Source organism: Anopheles cruzii, chromosome 3 (genome assembly GCF_943734635.1).
Source record: "Anopheles cruzii chromosome 3, idAnoCruzAS_RS32_06, whole genome shotgun sequence".
In the NCBI taxonomy this organism is placed as follows: Eukaryota; Metazoa; Arthropoda; class Insecta; order Diptera; family Culicidae; genus Anopheles; species Anopheles cruzii.
Genome location: NC_069145.1, coordinates 15,138,347 through 15,161,683, shown reverse-complemented (window position 1 = coordinate 15,161,683; position 23,337 = coordinate 15,138,347).

Genomic DNA, 23,337 nt, shown 5'->3' with positions numbered 1-23,337 from the left:
TGGAGTGCTGCGATGCTTCGGTCGCCGCTGCATTCTTTCGGAGTCCGACGGAGATAACTTTGGAAGTTCCCGAAGTTAGAGAGAATATTTGTTTTTTGGTCGTAAACGACTGACAGTGCGCTGAGAGCCAACCAGCGTACACAGAGAGTTCGCCGCTGCCTGCTGAAGTGTCCCGGTGACAAATATCGAATTAGGGGCTTTGAAGCAATAGCGGTCGCTGTTTGCTTTTTGCTGCCATCCACAGAAATGTCATTCCACGAAATTGCAATTATGTTGTCCTTTTTGACGCTGCACATGCAAACCCCGTTATGGATCCAGCAGGCCGGGCTGCTAGTTGCTAACGGAGGCCGTAGGGTCGAGAAAATGTTCATTTCAACGTTGGCAGAGCAGCACCGTGTCGAGTGACGACGAGGCTGACCCGTGAAGATATCCAACCATCGACGATGACTCACCAGAGGCTGGATGCAACTCTCTGGCCGGAGCCAACGAACATCCCCCCGGCCGGCCGGTACAACACAATAAACACAGATTGCAATCCGCACAGAACAGGGGAAAAAACGGATTAATTGGACGTCCCTTGTCTATTGTTTTATTGCAAACTGTTCAAGTGCATATGAAATCTTATTGACATTTGCCCATTCGATTGACGTGCCGAAGGGTTAGAACGACAAGGGCTCGAATTAAATTTTTGCAAAGCAAGCCATGCCTGCAATGTACAGTACAGCACAGTGCGATCAATCAAGCTCGAAAGCTGGTCAAACTTGGAGCTTTGGCAAACCGACTGATCCGCTCCTGATGCCACTCTCGTGGTCGCGTTTGGTCCGAAAACACACGACATCGTAACGGTTCATTTGGGGAGGGATTGGAAAATCGAACCATCGAACCTGCAGAACATCGCAGACCTACGAACGAGAGAGTATTAATTTTGAAGTTGATCGATGACGAGCAATAATGGATGGATTTGTTTCTACCATCGGCATTACTGCCCACATTTTTTTTATCTATCTCATGTCGAAGTTCCGGAGACCCGGGAGGCCCGGAGGCTGCTTTTTTGCTCCTATGTAATCTTGACACATTACGAGACATTACTCCGCGCTTTCCGCCTGAACGAAGTGTGTTACACGAAGTGACAGGCCATGCTTGGCTGGAGAAGACCAAAATCTGACAGACAAAAAGACGAACGGCAAACAATAGAAAATAAAAAAAATACTCGGTGCCCCCGGGCGGCCAGGACGAATCGCGTGGGATCAACCCACAATCCGGAGGCAATCGTGTGTCAGTCAGCTTCCGCGTAGAAGCGCCGGCACAATTCATTTCTCAAGGTGTGTTTGGCTGTCAGGTCTGGTCGTTACTTATTTTGACATCGACTTTATTTTCGTGATTGGTTTTCGCTTCGTCGAGAAGACATTAATGCTGCTCGGCTACTAGTTGCAGCAGCAGCAGCATCGTGGGGCGTCGTCCGATTGTGGGTTTAATGGTGCATGGGTCGTTGGCGGCACATTATCGGCCCATGAATAATTATCATTGAAACAATGGCGCCACAAAGTGGAAAATTCGCGCGTTTATCGTGCACCGCAGGGAAGTGCATATGCGCGTACACTGCCGCACTGCTTTCCATTGGTAATGTGCAACGGAAGCGGCATAAATATTCAACGATTCTGCCGACAAAATTCGATGCAAAGTTAAAACACTCTGCCGCGTAAGCCCCGCAATAATAACGGTTTAAGGTCTATAATTTTATTTCATCAGTTGTTATCCACTCGCGAATAATTGAAACACGATTTGGGACTGTGACAGGCGGACAGGACTGTGAGTTAAGCGTACGTCAGAGAGCTTCGGCCGTAAAGTGCCAATAAAACGTAAATGAGCGCATAAGCCACAATGAGTTTAGCGAACACTATTATAGACCATTATGAGGCTGCTGCTGCTGATGCAAGGTTCAATCTCGGTCCTTTCAAGATGAAATCTCGATCAATCGCCGGCCGGTCTAATTAGTTTGCAATTAACTCCCGCATTATGGGTCTCGCCCGCACGCACGGCCCCGGCAATCTCGCTGACAGTCGCTCCAGAAACACGCCTCCCGGCGCCATTCTGGCACTATATCCTAATATCCGTTATCGTGGCGCGGCAATTAATCACACCAATTGTGAGAGATATTGTGTCAGATCGGGCGCCGATGCAATGCTTCGAGGGCACCTTCTTCGCCAGTGCGCAGAAGGTGACGGCACAGGTGTGGTCGGGTTTCAATTATAGTGTACGCTGGCGCGTCCCAAAATTGAATTGCTCGCTCAAGCGAACCTCGAGTGACTGTGAAATAAATTGCGAATCTCGAAAGTAATGTTGCGTCATCGAGAATCAGATTAGAAACGGGACCGGGCGCAAGAGAAGAGGTGTACCGACGGCCGCGAACATTAAGATGGAATCGGTATGCAGGAGACGCTCCGCTGCGCTGGGCTGGTGCAGCAGCAATCCAGAATCGATTATGGTCGTTCGGTGCAGGCTTTGCAGTAGTAGCGTCTGCAGGTGTGTGGCGAGAACTTGACGGGGCACACGGTTGCCACAACTTTTATTCGTTTCAATCAAGCAGAAACCGAACAATGATTGCACACTGCTGCAGCAGCACTGCGCCATCGACCCGTCAATCGGCGGAACGGAGTCGTTTATTTGTAGTTCCGTCGGATGCGTGCTCACTGGAGCCGCAAATGCACACACCGCCACACAGGTCGGGACAACTGAGGTCGGGTGAGAGCCAGCCACCAAGACGGAAGCTCTGCGCTGCTTCCAGAGGGCACATCGCAATTCGCTCTCTACTGCTGGATCTTCGCAGGAAATGGTGCGATTTTTCTTCATTTTATAAGCTCCACCTGGCAGCAGCAGCAGCAGCTCGGGTTTCCTAAGCTCGCGCACTACTCATTCTAGCGGATAATCCGTGCGGCTTTGGTGGCCTCGTCGTGCAACCTGTACCCAACACATCATAAGCACTCTCGACGAAGCAGTAGATCGAACTCCGCACATCGAGGGCTATCAATAAGCGGTAGATCCTGTGATCCACTCCACGGGGGCCCGGGAGTGTAAGGGTCGGCTACCAGCCCACGTGTTCGATGATGTCTTCAAAGCGAAAGCGCAAGTTCGCACCAATCCTCTGCTGGCGGAGATTCAACGACTCCGAACGACCGATAATGCCGGCAGAATCTTTTTCTATCGACATTCTCCACACATCCTGTGCATCCTTCCGGACTGGTGAACCTGTTGGCTAGGACGAAGGCCCTGGCACCAAGGGCTCCACAGCTTTGCTGGGACAGAGGAGCACGGCTCACGTGTGTAGGGCACCTGTGTGAGCACCTGTGCCCGACGGAACATAAGCCCGTCGTCGTTTGGTGGAGAGCTTGCGCGCCAGATGCTGCCATCTATTTCGAGGATTAAAGCATTACGGGACACAAACTGTGTAATGAATTAGCGGCGTGCGAGCAGCCATCGCTCAAGCGAGAACCACGAACAGTGGCACAATCAAACGATTGGCCCAGCGGACTAGAAAAAAGCCTCACAACCGTGCCACGGATGTGGTAGCTTCAAGTGACACTCGGCAAAAAATAGCTACTCACAGCTTTCGCCAGCAGCCAGGCACGATATCTTACAGAAGATTCGGCCCCGCAAGATCGATCGGTGACCACACCATCAGTTTAATGCTATTTAGGGTCCTCGGCACACAGAAACCACAAAGCAGATGTCGTGTGCCCGCCCGTGAACGGGGACTTCCGGGGCGAACGAAACCAATAACTCTACTAATGATAACTCAATTTCGGTGGCGGCCGACCCCTGCTAGCCTTCAGGTCTTCGGACACGATGCGCCTTTGAGAAAACGGGAACCAGCGGAAGAAAATGTTCGGACATTCACGGTCCCGTTTGCCGACCGGCGATGATGGTGCGCGGCGAGTTATCATGATTTTCCAATCGCCGGACGTCGATTCACCGCACCCGGGCTCTGCCGGATCTGGTTGGAGGAATTTGACGGGCTCGGGTTCTATCTATAGTGTTCGGTATCGTGCCTCTATTTTGGGCACTTCATTTGGGCCATCATCAGCCGGAGCCGCCGCTGCCGGTGGAAAACATATTTGATGGGCGTTGGTTAAACGATGGCCACAATTTTCCCGGACCGAAGCAGGGAATGTCAAGCATCGGGGGGGACTCGCCGTTGGATTGATGGTACAAAAATGTCGGCAAAGCAAAGGCACCACCGAATGATATGCCCGCCCACCATCAAACCGTTCGGAGAGCGACGGAGAAAGATTGACGGTTCCGGAGGGAATTGGAACGATTTTCCCGAACCGTCCCCGGCGCTGGGTGGAATGTCTTAGCAGCGCGATTCGCGGGCCCGACAGGGAAAGTGGGAAAAGAAAGTTAATTTCAACGGAACACCGTTCAACGGCGCGGGGAACGGCCGCTGCTATTTAATGAATGGAAACGATTTTCCTACCTCCTCCGAACGGTTAGAGGGAAAAGGCTGAAAGAGAAGAGCGAAATGTTTTAACATCACAGCATCGGCAGCTCACGGCGACAGAAGAAGGCTCGCCAGGCGCGGCTCGTCAAGAGGCTCGAGGCTACTCCTGATGGCGCATGACGTCATCAGGAGGTGAAGCAATTGAAAGAGGCGCATGGTGCGTATTTCAGGTAACGTTTTCCGTGATAAGGAATTCGGGCAAAACCACCCGAATACGAAGTAATGTCGGCATACAATCTACTATGAGACGGCGATGATTAAAAGGTTTCTATTCTAAGGAACATGTTTCTGCTATTGTTGAAAAAAACATCCAACTGAAGGTTTAGTAATTTGAAAGTTTTATCAATTTTAAACACTATTTTTAGCATAACCTAAAATTCAATTAACGTTAGAGTAATATTTAAAAAGGGAAAATTAATCACAACATTAATGTTTCGAACGTCGTCGTCCGTCCGATTGTTCTCCCATCACCCTGACAGGCTGACGGCCTGTTTCGAACAAGGAAAAGGCTATTAGCGAGAAGAATGGGTCCTTCTAGCGATTGTCATACGATCATCGCCATTATTATTATCATCATCTTCACTTTGTCCAGTTTGTCTTCGCCGATTTGGGTTTTCATTTTTCTGCTCGCCGTCACCGTCGTCGTCGTCGTCATGAATAAAAGACGTTCGTCCTACGATCGTCCTCGAAAAAAAGGGATACCTCTTGCCACCGGAAACATGCCGCAGCAAATCAGCGTCCTTTTTTTTCGTTGTTTATATGCCTAAAGGCGACGCGGATCGGAACAATATCATCATGCGACCTTCCGTCATCCGGCGCCCGGAGGGATAAAATCATCTTCGCAATGACGACAATGGCCCGAAAATAAGGAAAAGTCGGGTGACTGCTGCAAAACGGAACGCGCAGAATTCAATAAACCTGCAAAGATGCGAAGGCACTGACCGAACGCGAAACTTGAGGCCCACTTCAATCGACCCACTCCCGAATGCGGATAAATGAAGGTCAACAGCCGGGACACAATAATGCTAAACATTCCGAACCGCGGTCCCAGCCAGCGTTCGGCGCGTTATGATTAATGTTGGTTATGGTTTATGCTCCAATGCTTATCGGGTTTTCAGTCAAAGAAAACGAAGCGAAATGCTTTTTATTGTGTGTTTATTTTTGGATAAAACCTCTTATCGAGCGGGCTTGAGGCGGATAATGACGCACATTTCGGTGAAGTCGTTAGCATAAGTCGAACACGAGGCAGCATGGTGTTTTTCGATTTCGAAACGACAATTTTGTGCCGTGAACAATCATTTTAACAATAGCTCTATATTATCGTTACCAAATGGGATAAACAACGGTGGATTATACAATTTAGACTTCATCAAATGATTGGGCCACCTTTTAAACTGGTGACGGGCTGTGAGAAAATTCGCACGATAACGATGGCCTTTCCACGACCGACGCCTCAGCCGCAGTGAAAGAGGTTCCAAGATAATCATCACCTCCGGAGGTGGTGACTTATGGAAGAAATGCATTATTTACGAGGCGCCGGCCCACATCTTGGGCTCTTTTGAGTTCATCATAACACGAACGCGTCCGGTCCGCTATCTTTTGCCAAACAGATAAGAGAAAAGTTCCCACTTATGCACGGTTTCTTTTTTGTTTCGGGACGATTTACATGAGAACGCACGCAGCTGCCGAAGAGAGTATCAACGCGCGGATAGTGCTTCATTTGAAATTTAAATCTCTTGACGGATGATCCTGACGATTCTTACTTCCATGCTGCTTGACCTGTACCGTGGACCGTGGTGCGCTGCATAAGACGTCATCTGCGATTCGGGCAGCTTTCAAGTGGTTCGCGGAGCCGATCACGATCAAGAATCGGTTTCTTTTCTGTTCTGGAGAAACAATGCCCCCTCTGGTTGAACGTCGATCGGGTTGCGCGTGGTAGAACATGTGTCAGAGCATTGTCAGAGAGCTCCCCGCTAAGCACTAGAGAAGCCGTCATTTGATCGTTCAATGCACTCGTTGGCGTCGCGGCATCTCGATACGACCATAGAGAACGCCGAACCCTCTCCTGATGGCCTGCTGTGATGATAGGAAAGTGAAGAAAACGGAAGATCATCATCGTCCGCCTTCGCGTACACGTTATTAATTAGCCTATCTTTGGCCGCAGAAGTGGGCCAGACAGCACAGACAGAGGCTCAGGGGCTCACCGTGAGGGTCGCGCCCCATACATTTCAATTTGGAACGGAGTAATAAATACCCGGGGCCCATCCTGCCCCGGAACGGTAGCCGTGACACACGAGAGGACTTAAGCGGGGTCTCGATTGCTCGATGCATGCTTTCTTTCAACCCCGATGATGCAGCATAGATGCATCGACGCGGATACCTCGCAGGGTTCTTTGAGAGCCGACACGAAATACGACACCACGGCGCGAGTGTTGGGGGGGGTTTAGGGTTTCCCAAACACTCTTGGGATTGATTTCCACTATCGTCGCGATCCCAGGAGCGCTCCGCGTGTCACCGCCGCAGCCGACACGCTGGCCAAAGGAGGAATGCGTGTAATTTACAAGCCATGCCGCGGCTGCCATCGGTCCCTCGTGTACGGTTTCGTTGCACATCAAGCTGAAGGCCCATATTAAGGAGCGCTTTAAGGGAAAATATTGCTGCCTGGCGCTCAATCTATCAGCGCACCGTACGCGCGTCCTATTAAAATACAGTTCTCCGGAACGGAAGTCGCTGTTGAAAACGGTTTAATCGTTTTAAAAGTGTAATTAATGGAAACCTAGTAAAAAGCAACGTGTGCGCTAATAAGGCATTAGACCTTCGCAAGGCGGCCACACGACCCTGTCCATGACCCTCAAAACCACAAAGCAAACGTTCCCGTATCTTGTGGGTTTTTTGTTTTTAACTATTCTACATGGATTCTGGATCTCCGACAGATCGAAACCCCTCGACACAGAAGAAAGTTTCCGAATGGTGGCGCGTGGTATGCTCCAGGCGCAGCATAGGATTTTCAGGCCACCAAGCATGACAACACACACAAAGAGTGCCTCTGTTCGCCGATGCACCCCCAAATCCAGACCACTGAATCGGAGTAATTATCTTGGATAAGTGGATGAACATTATGCTTCTGTATGCTTCTGGCCACGATGCGACTCTCCGCTGCGTTTTGGTTTACGAGGCCGTGTTCATATCGGTTAATAAACATCTTTATCGTGGACAAAGCGACCCACACACAGACGTGCTACTGTCCAACAATGTTGGGAGCTCCGCGGTTCTAACGAAGAAACTAATTTATTACTCTTGGCTGTTGGCTGACGATTGATCTTGCGCTTGAAAGAAAAAACGGCATAAGTCAAAGCAATGTTAACGTGCTTTTTAAACGCTACGAGTTTTCAATTAATGGTGCCTCATAAGTCGCCAAATAACGAACCGAGATGGTTTTTTTGTGGGTTTGCCTTCCATGCAAGAATGCAATAAGTAAACGGGAGCGAATAGCCCATCCCCGGGAGACCCAATGTTAGTTATTTCTAAGTCTTCAATCAAACAAACCGTAGAAATATTTGCTCCATATGGCCCTAATATCTCACTCTCCTTCTTTGTCTCTCGAGAGAAATTTGGTGCTGAAGGTGAACCCTGCTACGCACATCGCTGTGGCCAAAACGGCAGCACAACGAATGCTAAAAGAACGGCAGACAGATGCATACCAGCCCGCCGAATGCGCTCTGCCCCACCATGTGTACATTATTTTGCTGGCCGGTCGTGGGAAAAGCGAACATTTTGAACAGTTCCGAATGGTGACGACGACGACAAAGTCTAACTCCACCAGGGAATTGCCAACGATATAGGCCCCCGTTTAGTTGTTTTTTTTTTCGAGTGCACTCTTCTATGGTACAAATTGTCGCAGCAGCAGCGGCAAGTAGACAAAATTTTCAGTTTCAACCGGCTTTTTTTTGTCAAATATTTTTAACTTTTGAACGGGAGCGCAACATATTTCAATAAGACAGAAGGCAGAGCACCGCGCCGAACGGCAAAAAAGTGTCACCGAATAAACGCGGCACCGAGAGCCGAGCTCCTTGGCCGAGTGTCATTCCTAGAGTGCCTGTGTGCCTTGAGGCCCCTGCATTGGCTCGGTCTCTCTCTATCTTCGACTCCGGATCAACATCGTTTGCAAACGACTGTATGCACCGCCGCCCGCCAATGCTGAGCGCATAAATTTTTTGTCGAAAAGAACACTTCTTTATGCGCGCTCGTTTGTAGATATTATTTTTTGCGCCCCATCCTGACCTCATCCTTTTTGGCGACAGAAGGGAACGGAAACGGAAACTATACCAGCATGTGCTGCCCACTCAAGGGCTGCGTCTCTTCGGGCTGCCGTTTTTGTTAAACAATCGAACCCATGACTATTTGAAAGTGAAGAACCCAAAAGGAGATTGAAATCGAACTAAGCCATTTTCTGTGATATTCTACGGCTCCGTGCGCGTAGGTCGAAAAGGGGCAGCAGGCAGCCCACAGAATGGCACCACACCCGACGTCGACCGGTGCATCAAAGAGGGCGTAATTGAATTTCGCACTGAAACTTATCCACCTCACCGGGTGTGTACTTTTCCGGTTCGGCATTCAATAATCATATCTCGCGTGAGGGATCGCGAAAAGCTGCATATTAATATCGGTAAAGTCTGGCTACAGCCGGCACCGCGAATTAAATAAATTCACCAGACCCAAACCCTATTGCACTATTTGTCCCTTCAGGCCCTTCGTGGTGCTTTGTTAAGATCATTATCATTGTGGATCAGACTGTTTCGCAATCTGTGGTGGTAAACAAATAGAGTTACAAAAAACCAATCCATTGAAAAGCCACCAAACAGCAAGGGCGTTGTGTGCTGGTCCAAAAAACCATTGACTTCACTTCGGACGCCGATTACGGCGTCTTGAAGCGGCCTCTGTTCTGTCGACCGAAGGCTCCTTTATGCGTCTACTACATTTGCATCCCATTAGTCGGCTTCGGCTTTCAGCAGGGAGAGAGAAATACGCATATTGCATGTATTTATGCTTTTGGGCTTTCATTAATATTTCATGAATGGCCACGACGTTCGTACTACAACACTCTCCGTGCCGTGGGCTGAGAGTTGTCGTCTGGTCGGTCCGCGCGATATGAAATATTTATACTTTTAGCATATTTGCTCCCAAGCGGCGAGCGAGGCGCCGAGTGATGTTGGTCGTTAATATACTCACGAATCATTTCGGTTCGTTTTTTGCTGGCGAGCCGACCCGAGAAAATTGATCACGATTTTCGAAAAGAAATTGTGTGTTGATATTCTTCAGGTCGGGGTTTTTTTTTTTGTTTTTTTACGGTACCGAATCCTACTCCATCGGGACCGGAAGTAGGGCCAATGCTGCGCGCCTGCTGGCACCAATTTGACCATCAAGAACTTTGCGTTTTTATGATTTCAGTTTTAATGTTCTCGACATTTAAAACACTTATGTGCGTGCTCTGTGAAGGTTTAATTTTCTGATCGCGTGACTATAAATGCAAATGTTTACTGGCCCGTTTACGATCGTGTTTTTAATTGTTTCGATGTGAGAGAGAACACTGTAAAACATCAACACATCAACAAACTAGCAAACTCTTCTATCAAATCGAGAGCAGAGCTTAATTATATTGTTTGTGTTGTTTTGCAGGATTTAGAAAATCAAACAAAAAATGGCATGAGGCGCAGGAAGTCACCATCCTGCAGAGCAGGCAGCAGCACAAAGGATGACCGCCACCCATCAACGGGACCACGCTTTGTGTCATGGCCACCAGCCGACCACAACCAGACACACCGAACCCGACCACGGCCGCAGAACACCCGTTGTTCGAGCGTAAACCACACTCGAGCGAACAATTATTTCCCAACATCGGACTGCGGAGCTCTTGCGGTGCAAGATTTCAGCTTCCGTTCCTGAGCGGAACACACCAGAAGAAAAACGTTGGGGCTCTGCATTAACATTAACGATGTTGTACCGAGTGAGAGAGAAGGAGGCAGAGAGAGAGGGCGAGAAAGAGCGCATCAACCATCACTTGCCCCACAGGCACGCAGCTGTGTGCACTATTGCCCGGTGTTGGGCACTGGTTTTAAATTAGTCTGGATCGTCGCAATCGAAACGGCATTCCACTAGCGGCCTGCAGTAGCGCGGCCACAACGGCAGCAGCATTCCTTCGGTTAAGGGTACGTTATGCCTAGCTGCACGCTAGTCGGGGGAAAAGGTCGACCAAGAGTCCGTGTGGGGCGCGCGAGCGGGCGCGCGTGTTGTCCGGATGATTGTCTTGTGGTTGAAAAGTCGTTCATAAATGATTCATCGGAATTGGTCCGGGTTTCTGGTTGGGCCTGCTGATGCTGCCGGGTAACTAGTCACCGCAAATGAATTTATCGAATCGAGACGCACGGCAGCGGTCGGCGTTTCCACCCTCCGAGGGAGAAGAAGTCGGATCCATGTTTTCCGCGCATATAACAAGGAAGGGTGGCCTCGTGATTGCGATGTTTTCTATGGTCAGATTTGTCAGGCCCTCGTCAAAAAGTGTCGTCCAATCGTTAATGTGATCATTTTGCAACGCCTTCAACAAGACTCGGTGGTGGCTTAATTGGGAGCGTAAGTAGCCCAAACACTGTGGGTTCGTATCTTCTCATCACATTGCACCTTCTGTCCATATAAGGACCCTAGTATAGGGTGATCCAAAGTAACGTTCAAATTTTGAATGTGACAGTTTGGACCGTTTTGGTTCATGCCCATTTCGTTTTCCAGCAGCACATAGTAACCCGAGAACCATTGACAGCAGCAATCCATCCGGTGGTTCGATTTTTATTTCTCGCACAACTCAGTGCACAACCATAAAATTGTTATTTATTTCCTTAGCTCAACTCCGTAATCCCGTCGCAAAGCAGCGACAAAGTGTTGGCAGTTTATCTGCGCAGCGCCCCCGGAAGCCCAGCTGCTGGGGAAAAGTTGTTCCAAAACTTCGGAAAAAACCTTCAATTCAATGCCCGGGCTAATCTATCGTCAGACTCTGAGGAGAAGACCCCACAACTTGATGCTGGCAACAGCAGGCAAGCAACTTCACACCGGCGGACGACGAATTTTTCGGAGGAAATGGCTCCCTTGGCGATCGTTTCAGGGCCGGAACGACCGCAGCAGCACCATCAGTGCGTTGGCGACGCGCTGTGGTAGGCCGTCTCCGCCGCGTACCGTGTGTGTCATGCTGTTATGGTTTTCAACACCTTCCACCTAGCACGCGCACCATTATTCTCCGACCTCACCGATATTATTTCGAGCTCCACCCCTGGGCGAGTAGGGTTCTGGGCGATCTTTGGCCGAGGGAAGTGCGCCTGTCAGTGGTGTGCGTAGCATAGGCGCGCATATACAGCATAATAATAAAATGTTAATTATCATACCATTTGTGTTCTATTTCCCCAGGCGTAACAATGCTTGCCTGCGTACCCGGGCCATCTACCGGGGTTCTAGGTCCGGAAGATGTATTGAACTGCATTGGGTGATAAAGTGACGGTAAAGTGGCGCAAAACGCCACCGTAGGCAGGCAGGGGGAGCGAAAATGCCTCAGACGTGCCAAATGACCGAAAAGGGAGCCAGACACACCTTCCATCAGACGCATCTCTCATCAAACAAGGTGGCTGAGATTGGGTTTTGGTACGACACGTAGGGCCGTTGCCAGGTTACCTGTCAATCGTTACGATTGGCGTGACCAGAGAACTCGCCGCGAGTTCGAATCTCAGAGCGGCAGTTCCGATGAATATCTGGTCCTTTCATTATGGCCCTTTTTATCGACGTGGTACTAACGGAATCGAAAAACGGTCTCAGAAGACGTCGGAGATGGTGCCAGAGGAGGGGAGGGGTGGGACAGAATATCGCAATGGCCGCCATCGTCTTGATGAGTGATTTATGCTGTTTAGTGCAACGAACCAGCGGCAGACCCGGTCGGACGGGAAAGAATGAAGAGCATCCGATTATGAAATGCACGTTCATCAGTCGACTTGCCCTTTAGACCGAGCGCCGGAGGCTGCGCCACGAAAGAACAAAGATGTGCGAAGAACGCGCCCGGGCGGCAGCGAGCAGCGTGTTATGAGCTCTATGAATTATGGCCCGAGATGGCTGTCGGCTCTTGAAAAAATCCACCAGCAGCAGCGACGGGGTCATAATTGCTGTTTTGTCTATCCTCTTTCCGGAGCTCCGGAGAGCGAAGACGGAGGGTCCAAAAATTAAATAAAAACTATCTCTCATCGTGCCTCCTCCGAAATGCCATCAAAGATAAATGGCGCATAAATTCAGCACCCATTTTCCGAGCATTCTGATGGGGCGACTTTTGGAAGAAAAAAAATACTTCGACTATGCCAGCCACCAGACGGTGGATGATCATGGGCGGGCACGGTACTGATCATCGGCCACCAACACATACCACTCGCTTCCACAGGATTATGCGCAATGATTTTTAAACAAAGCGCGATTGAAAGGCGCCTGTCCTCGATTTGCTGCGAAGATAAATGGGCTTCATTAAAGCGCTGGTTCTTCGGCAGCGTAACGAAAAAAACACAACAACGAAACTTGTCACTCTTTAGCAGTTCATTAAGGCTTTTTTCAAAGAAAACGGTAAAAATCTTGATTGGAAAAATTCTTCAACATGAAAGCGATAGATTAATCGCTTGTGCTGGGGCGGCCCGCCGCCCGAGTTCGGGTTATGCAGAACACGCCAGCATCTTAAGAGAACCCACGGGCGAGAAACAGAGCGCAAGGCAAGGTCATCCGAGGAAAGACACGTTTTCGGAACGTGATTAAGATGATGCTGAGAGAATGTTTCAATTACCGAGCTGCTTCACTTTCTTTTTATGATTTCTATGCTGCCTTTGGTCGTCGTTGTGACGGTCCGTCGTCCTTGGTACAAATATTTATCCCACTGCACGCCTGTTTCGGTGTGCAAGATTCCCAGCAAAAAGAAAGGAATCTCAAAATTATGCTTCACTCGAAACATTCAAAACGTGATTGCTTCAGCCCCAGTCCAGAGGCCGATCTGTCAGTCAACCCGCGTCGTCCACAACGGAGAAACTAGTTGAGCGCGATAAAATGGAACAAAACTGTACGCCAACCCCGAATGCTGTCAGGGCTTAAATGATTGAACGATTCCCATATCGTCGGTTGGGTTCGATGCGGGGTTAAAAAGATAGCCAGCCGTTGGCCACTGAGCGGGTTAATTTGTCGTTCGCTAGTCTCGAGAGCGTTGTATGCTGATTGCTAGTAATCGTCACCGGCACACCAAAAACCGACTCCTCTCGGCGTGAACCACTCGTGAAATCAATCATCAAATTAGCTCCGTCCGAAAATACGCTCTGCCATCACGTGGCGACAAGTTGTGCACATTACTCGTAAATGCACCGAATTTGAATGTGACCCACCCTCCCCCGGGAGGGGCGGCGCAGTTTCTGAGGCACGAACCGCGATCGGGCCACCGGAAACAGGAAATGTCATCACCGCCGCCGCCCTAATCACGTGGCACGCGAGATGGCGACCCTTTTGCCGGGCATGTGCTGTCAATAATACACATACTTTTGCCTCCGAAATGCAGCCGCCAATTTGGGACCAATTTTTGGCGATGCCAACGAAGACACCAAACCGGATGTGCGGTGGCCGCCGTCAGTACATCATATGTCAACAGGATCCTTTTTCTTTTCTATTTGTTCATTCCACCAATCGACCACCATCGGTCAGTGAATATTTTTAACCAACTTAAACCAACAACACGGTGACGGTGTCGGTGGTTTGCGGAATGAAAAGCGTTTTGGACGAACCGCCTCTATCGCCAAAAAAACAAAAATGGTGGATGTAGTAAATGAGCCCTGACACACTGACGGACGTTTCGGGAAGCAGCGATCGCGGCTGGAAGCGGCACGCTGGTTCCACCGCCCGCGTTTCAGCGTATCAGCCGCGGCTCAAGTAACGGGAGTTGGACATCCGCGCCGCCATTCCGGACGATCTCTCCGATCACCCCCGAGCACCGATCTTCATCGGCTCCCTGCGCTAGATGATGATGATGGGCGTTCGTGGATGAATGTGGCGGCATTATTTGTTTTAATTGAGTATCCCGCAGCGCGCCCTTCGCGGCGAGGACTGACAGGCCACCAGATGTGTCCGTCCGCGAAATGCAAAGTCGGCATGCATTAAAAAAAGGCCCGGGACCGCGGCCACGCAGCAACATAAAATGCCAATGTCGAAATTAATAATAAAAGTGGCGCGATCTGGCATTGAGGGCGGAAGTGTTTGTGCGTGTGTGTAACGGAGGAGTTCCGAAAGCACGCCGATGTGGTTATGAGAGCATTTTAATCACCTCCTCGTTGCTCTCGCTGACGGCACTGAGAGCATTTTATTGTTTCCAGTTCACACCACAGCTCCGACGTCGAACGGCCGCCGGGACAAAGCACGCTTTCATGTTGGAACTGAAAACCAGTGTTGCAAAAACGGTTCTTTTCGCGGCCAATCCGAAATGGCCAATTCAAATAAACATGCTCGCGACTTTATTGGCCGCGCGATGCGCAACAGCAAAACGCGTGACAGATCATTTCTTATTCGATTAAAACACCCGCAGCATCACGCACGCATGGCACTGTTAGCAAAACAAAGCCTCTCATCATCATCATCATCATCACCGGCCCAATTGACGCGGATGGTGGCTGCAGCAGCATAGAAACTGTGCCACGCTCTAACTCCTCCGCATCGGCGGGCGGTGGTGTTGCGGTTTAGCCTTCAAAAAACGGAGGACCCGCGACACACGCTAGAAATGATTGCGAGCGTCATCTAATTTGATGACAGTTTGCAACAATCCATCGCGCGAATTATGCTGCCCACGGACAGGACCACAATCATGCTACTGGAGCGCTCCACATGTGTGCCAGAACTCCGAAGCGTGAAGTGCGCGTCCGTGGCCTTCGGTGTGCCGACACACCGACCGACGACGAAACGAATCCCTTTCGCCGCGTGGGTCTGATTACATTAATCAGGCAAATTAGCTTGCTTGGCTACCGGCACAAGAGCCGACGGCGGCAGCCTCGTTTAAGAGCCGTGTCGTCGGAGGCTCTTTAGCCGTAACGAAATCTCGCCCGATCAGCACAGACCTACTTTCGAGCGCGCCAAGTGCTTTCGTTCTCCCGGTCCCTGGATCCGGGAAATTAGCAAAGAAAGCTTCCAAGGTAGCACCACGTCGTAACCTCGACCTGGCTCTGGCTTTCCACGCTGGCTCCACTCGAGGCGCGCCCGCGCATCTATCTCCGTCGATTGCATTTATTTATAAACTCACCTGCGTGGCCGAGAGACAGAGAGAGAGAGAGCGAGAGAGTGGAAAATAGAAAGCAGAAAGGTGGATGAGAATGAATTTAAAGCAAAACTACTTCAAACAGCACTTGAGAGCTGCGCTTGGGGGTGGTGCCGTTTTCCAGTTCAAGCCATGGAGGAAATGGAGCCGTAAATCAGCGTTCGAGAAGGCTGACGTTTGGGTGAAAATAGTGAAAATCGACGGCGCGCATTAATTAATCGCGCTGACTTGGCTGACTTGGCTGGCTGGCTGGCTTGGCATCGCGCCAACACTGGGAAAATCGGGTGGGCTGGTTAAGAACCTGCTCTCTTCTCTGGCCGCCCGCCCGCCCGCCAGTTGGGCCATTGGGGAAACTTTCAATGTTCGGTGCGAAATGGAACACAAAAAGGGTCAACTAGTTCATCACACAGACCGGGTTCCGGACCCGATAGGCTCTCGAACCGGGGGAAATGGGAGCGATTTCCGAGCCAAGTGTTGTTTGGGAGTGAACCGTTCGAATGCTGCGAATGGTGCTCTCATCAAGCGGTGAGGTATTTTTGAACGGGAACCACCATTAAAAGAACACGAAGCACATCGTTTATCATGCTTAAAGTGGGTTATCAAAAGGCCCGTTCAGTGACCTATGGTCTTCCAGAGGAGCTCTTGTTAAAATAGTACCACCCCTTAATGCAGCACACCAAATTGGAGTATCCGATTGATGGAGCGAAATGGCTGCAGAATGCACGTAAAACACGTTGATCAATATGGAATGAAATGAGTTCTATAAATTGGCAGCTAAAAATACTTGTAGTACTGTAGTCGCATTGCCAGTGTTGTGATGAAAAGTCTCACTTCTCATTGCTCTCTGATACCTTCTCCCAAAATAATGGGGTTGGTTTGCCCGACCAAAAAGCCCTAGTGGGACTCAAAAACCCTTTTCTCTGTCCCATATCACTGTCACCACCACCGTGCACAACGCAGCAGCTCTTCAATCACATCCGCTGGAGGCACAAAATGAGGTACGAGATGACAGGTATGCACAAAAAGCCAACAATCCTCACCGGAAATGGTGCGGTGGCACTACACCCACTTCACCGACTATTGTCAGTCGCGGACACACACCGGTACCTGCCGAAGGAGCGGCCCACGGGAGAGTATTATGACCGCAGAGCAGCATAGAACATTAACCGTTCTGCTTCTGCTGCTGTTTTTCACAGTTCCGCTGCTGGTTCCGGCTTGCGGAACTACTCAACTAGAACTTCTTCCGGGCGCTGCTCGCCACCCTCATCGGCGGTGTGTCCGGGGCCGCCCCGGTCCGTTTTCGAAAAGGGCGTTGAGCGCTTCTGCATTATGCAGAGAGAGAGAGAGAGAGGCGCTTTTGGGCGCACATGAATTTTACACAAATTTCGTAACAACAATTTGTGCGAAAAAACCATCATCCCCGGCATGCGGCCGAGGAGCTAGAACTCACACACAGAGGCCGCAAATTTCCGCTTTTGATGGGCATCCGGAGTTTCCCGGGCTGCACACGCACGGCCACACCGCATATCCTTAAACACCGACCAACTCGTCCTGGAGCCGGAGGTGCACGCAGGATGGGCGCCCATTTTTGTGCGTCCGCCAGAGTCTTCATTTGTGTGTTTTAATTAGTGGCCAACCCGGAACCTCAAGCGCGCGGTAGCGGAAGCTCGTGGTGGTTTCCTAACTCAGCCACGGCTCACTCTGCGTGCGTCGTTCCCAAACTGATGGGGCCGTCAGACCCCTCTTCTCTCATCAACCACCGCCAGCGTGCCAACCAGAGCTTTCAATTAGTCCAATATCCTGGCGGATACGCGCCGTGGGATTCATTTGCTTGCCGGAAATTGCTGAAGCCACCTCATAAGACACGCTGGGTCGCTTCACCGTCACACGGGCTCACTCGTCCTCCGGGATGACGATGATGGGGTGATGATGATGGCGTGCTACCCTGGGTCCATCACCGAAAATGGGTGCCTTTGAGGGATCGGACCAAAAATGCAAACCCATCAAGGGATCCACCAGATGGCGAAGAAAGCTGCGTCAAACGATAGTGGAAAAGCGAGCATTGTTCAATGTTTTAGAAAATTTTGACGTGTAAAGGATTCCCGTTAAACATTCCAGACGAAACGGGCACAAAATCCCAATAACGGACCCCCCCCAAAAAAGACCACAGAGTGCGCCCATTCGTTCTGGGTAGCGCGGTTAAATGGCGGAATTTTTCGGCCCAGCCCAACATGTGCCGAGGAGCGTGTTAAGCCACCGCCCTCGCCGGTCATGCATGGCATGAAGGAAATCATGATCCCGAGAAACCGCTCGGTGTGCCGTTGGTGCGCTTTTTGGCAACGCTCCGGAAGGTTCGGATTTTCTTACACCGGGGACACCACCATTTTCATCGCCGAGCGCGCTTTTAATCCTTCCTACCCTAATGATTCCGCGGCTGCGGTGCGACTAAGTTCGCGCAAGCGTATGTATTTTCATGGAGATTTTCCGCACAAAATGCTGCAAATCAACAACCGTGTGCACGGCCATAAAAATCGTACCTGACGTTTGCTCCGGTCGTAGAGCTCTCTCTCGGCCCCGTGTAGGGTTGTTATCCATGTTGGGGGCCTGTAGCATATAAACTGGTTACACTGCTGTCGTAAAGAGATGCTTTCACGTCCGCTTTTCGTTGGTACACAGTCCATTTTGTTGTCTTTTAATTGCCCAAATTTGGTGCTGGCTGCCCGTTTAATTAGCCCTCAAGAGAGTCGGGGAACCAACGTGAACCGAAACGACACAACACAGCCTAAGTTCTCACGGTGCTTCCACCCCGTGGGTCAAGCTCACGGTTGCCACTTCTGTGCCACCGAGGGGCCTACTGACGAGATGATGACTGATATCAGCTTACACGGGAAACATGACCCACGAATCCGGGACGAACATTGCGGCCCGTTACCCGGGGCGCTGTAACCCGGGACCAGCTTTTGTCACTTTCCTGACCCACAAAACGTGACGGTCGGTCAGTGGTCATCGCTGTTGTTTTAGAAAACTTTCTTTTACAATGAGTCCCGTTAAACCCCTAGTACTTGATGGTACCCTGTGTCCCCGGAAGCGATTTGCTAGCAAATTAAAGAAAAACACAACGACGGCCGGGGCTCAATTTGTACTCGAAATTAAATTAATCAGAAAGCCTTCTTTTCATACAATATTTAAATTACCCCCATTCAATCGGGTACCTTAGGTAGATGATGGGATAAATGGTGACCCTTTTAGTGGTAATTAAAATGGTTGGTGGGAAACAGAAACAATACCCGGAGAAGGAGACCCCGGATTAATTGAAGTTCCCGGTGGGCGCGATTCAGCAAATGACAGCGGGATTTCCCGACCCAGACCCAGAATTGGATTGCAAAACCAAAGGCAAACTCCAGCTGGAAAAACTCCAGCGAGAGCGACCATTAGGGGCTGGCAAACGAATTACATGTTCAGTTGATCCCAGTCACTGATCAGTTGCAGCACGCACCCTCCCTCGAAATCGGGTGCATTTGACCGAAAATTAATTACCAAATGCCGCCAAATGTAGCGAAAATACAACGGCGTTGATAAAAATGGAAGCAAAATGGCGCTACCACGGCGCGCTACTCTCTCAGTGAGCTGGTGGTTTCGAAGGATCGTTCGAATTTTAGTGAGTCGTATTCGCCCGCTGTCAGACAGACGGGTCCACCACCGCCACAAATCTGGACCCAGGTGGCCACAGGTTTGTATAAATTTTGCTGGGACACACATCGTTTGAGTTTAGCTATCACCGTTGGGAGCACGCGAGCTGGAACAGTGCACCGCGCAGCGATGCATTTGAATGAGCAATGGAGCTGCCGGAACAGGACACGGCAGCACAGGTGATGCCGTTATGGAAATGAATGGAGTTGAATTTTTAATGATTTCTCTAAAAATAAATTATGCTGCAGTTGTAACTCACTAGAGTATCCTGAACACATTTCATAACACGCCGCGCACCAAAAAGGGATCCACTTTAAGCTCACAGCATTCACAATCCAATTAGGTTGTCAATTCTGCAACGCAACGCCTGAGCGCCGAAAAGCAACGTGGCACCGATTCGGACATTGTGCGCCTGTTGCTCCTCCACATAAGCTTCTTATGTCTACTAATTTGCTATCGCTACGGCACATACGGCGCCGTGCGCAACATTCTCGCGCCACGCGCTCTCGAGTAGACATCAATACATTTGTGGCACACGGAATGATAAGGAGCGCCCCAATGGAAACTGTAATGGCAGTGGCAAATTAAAAAAAACAACCCAACTGTAAACTAACGGATGTTTCCGCTTGCAGGTTGCAGCGTAAGAGGCGTGCACAGGCGTGCCAAAGGAATGCATACAGGAGAGCCTGCTTCTAGCAAATCCATGCGAGGCCAATGCTTAGAATACGTTTCACGACACAACCGGCGCCAAAAGGCACAAAGGTCATCGAAACATGCCACTGACAGCATCTTCTTCTGACGTGCTGTGTGGTACAGCGCCTTGCATTACATCATGTGGCGCTCGTGTATGGTTGGCACAGCACACTGCGATGCACTTTTTGCATGATTAACTGGTCGGTCGGAAAGTAGTGAAGCTAAACTAAAAATAGGTTAATATGTGTTCCTTTAAGTGCCCATAGATTGCCCGCAATTCCACCGATGCCGATATTTCATGGGACTGTTTTTGAAACCAACTGACAGCAGGACGATTTAAAAAAAACTATTTTATTTGCTACTAAACGAAATTCTGTAGGATTTACTATCATTTTGTGACGACGACTCTTTTCCACTCTTACCAATGTCAATACTTAAACTTCGCCGGGGTTTTTTTTATCGAACAGAAAATACGTGCACTCGCCCAGCTTTACTACTTTTAGCTCCATCTGTTAAATTAAAAACGGGCCACTAACAACTGTGGGTGCGTTTTGTTTGCACCGTCTTGCGCCTCTTCGAAACCACAATCTCTCATAACGTCGCCGGGCCCGGAAACCACTGCCGCTGCAACGAATACGATGTTTGGCGCGGTATTTAGTGATTGTTGTGCCACGATGCCCACCACGATGTTTTGCCGCATGTTGGCGCTCCCCGCGCCGTTAGCCAGCCCGTCAAAGCGTGGGGCTAAAAACGTGAGCTCGCGCAACAAATTGTTTCCTCGTGGGAGAGGAGCTGGCGATGTTTTCCATTTTCATGGTTGGTGGGACGCCGACCGCAGCAGCGCTAGTGAAAGGTGTGCCCGGATGGCCCGCGGGAGCGCAGGAAATAAAAAGCACACCTCCCCACGCCGCTCACGTGTGGTCGTGGCACCCCCAAATACCGCCCTCCTTTCCCCGTTCCTGTTGTTGACTTTGACTGAATGACGCAAAGAAGCAAGGATCGGCGCATCTCAATCATCTCGATTCCGCAATCCGAAGCGAAGCGAACCCCGAGAGACCGAGGGATTTCCACCGTGAGAATGTCATTCCTCTGGAACGTTTGATCGTTCGTGCCGCAACACAATTCACGATTTTTCTCCGCCCTCCCTTTTCCGGCCGTCGTTCCGGGGTCGTTCCACAACACCTTGGCACCTTGGTTTTTCTTCCCACCCCAACCCGTCGCAATTTGGGACGGCTAGGAAAACCTCCAACCACGACTCGTCGTCGTTCGGCTGACGGAACAAACGACTGGTCCTCCACGTTGGGTTGCATACGGCAGAGAAACAAACATAATGGTGGGGCTAGGAAAATGGTGCTCACTTCGCCGGAGAAGGAAATGCCATGGGCCTCGGAGGAGAGCCCGCTACGATAGCTGCTCCCAGCACACAAGTGACTGCTTCCGGCACACTTTTACATGGGCGTGCTCTGTAAAGTTTGTAGAACAGAACAGAGGCCCGCCATTCTGGGTTGGCGATGGATGAGACGTTTGATCCGTCGTGTCAGCTCGAAAGTCGGTCACGACGGACGGCCGGGACGCGGGGACAGATTCGCGCAAATGCACACTGAAACTGTCACGGAAATTTCACTCTCTAGGCACTGTCACATGGCAGGCAACGAACGACGAGTGACGAGGATGCGCCTCAGTGTGGTTGATCTTTTTCCCCGGCGAACAACGCGGCTGGCCGGGGATTCGGGTGCTGATTGCCATTAATCTTTCAACTTGCCTCGGCACTTCGACGTGCGCAGCAGATGCGCCGACCGTACAGACATGTTGTCGAAACTGGTAAGTCCTGGAGTAGGCTTCTCGGTTTGTTTTCTTTTATTTAATTTGTTTGCTCGTCGGTCGGCTTCAGTAAAATGTTTGACGCTTCCAGTTCTTGAGGGTCTTGCAGCGACGCCAGAAGGAACTAATTAAAATAACTATCCAACTAAAAACAACAGAGCAAGCAAGTAGGTCGCTTGGCGGCAAGCTACCGGCATTTCCCGCTGCCGCTGGAAATGATTACGAAACCCGCGCACCGCGAGTCGGTGCGCCGGAGAAAATGGCAATATTTCGCGCGTCTTCCGCCGCGGTAAAGTAGAACCCTCTCATTTGAAATGCTGATGCGACCGCCCGCCGGAGGCCTCGCACATACGATCCCGGGTACTCACGGGTTTACCGTATGCCGATATTACGGAAGTTAATTAGAAACCGTTTGGTGCTTTATTTTTGGATCTGCCGCCTCTGGTAATCCGCGAATCGGTGGTTCCGCGTTGCCCGTTCGGTCGGATGGAGTTTTGTAGCCCAAAAGTTTGAACGCAATTCCACCCGCGGTACGCACACGCAGAGCGCGAGATTTATTTACGTTGTACTTTGGAGAAGCGCAATCGAATGGCACAACACAGACACGTGGTAGGCAGGCAGGAAGGCAGAATGCAGCAACCGTTGGTGCAGTTTTGCGCCCTTCTTTCCGGTTCCAACCGTGGGCTATTTTTGGGTTCGGGGTGCGAGAGATTTGAGCCGTACAGATGATGCACAGCCGCCGACGCCGCCGCAAGTCAAGGCCACAGAAATAGAAATCGCTTCACACACGCGGCGCGCCAAAAAGGAAAGTAGTGAAAATGCGAAAAGTATTTCTAAATCTGGACAAATTACGGCACCCTCGTGTGGCGTGTGGACGATTTAACGCTTTCGTTGACATCAAAGTATCTAACGAAAACAATCAAGAAACGGTTCATTAAATGGGTTCCAGAATAACGTTTCTTGCAGTTATTGTAAGAGAAATGTGAGGATCCTTTATGCTTCCAGTTTGCCAATTGCGAGCCGTTTAGAATCGATGGACGAACAAATAAATGACTTATTGCATGGTCTCTGTCGCAACGAGCAATGAACTAGATCGGGGAAAGTCCCTTACGACCGAATTTCAATAAACGTTGCAATTTTTGCTCGGACGTCAGCATGTACCGTGGCATAACCGAAAAACACGGAGTTAAACACCGAAGCACTCTAATGTCCGCATAATGATATTTGTGGCAGTGCCTAGTGGTTTGCGTCATTTCAGCGATGGCATTACATTTTATTATGCCGCATT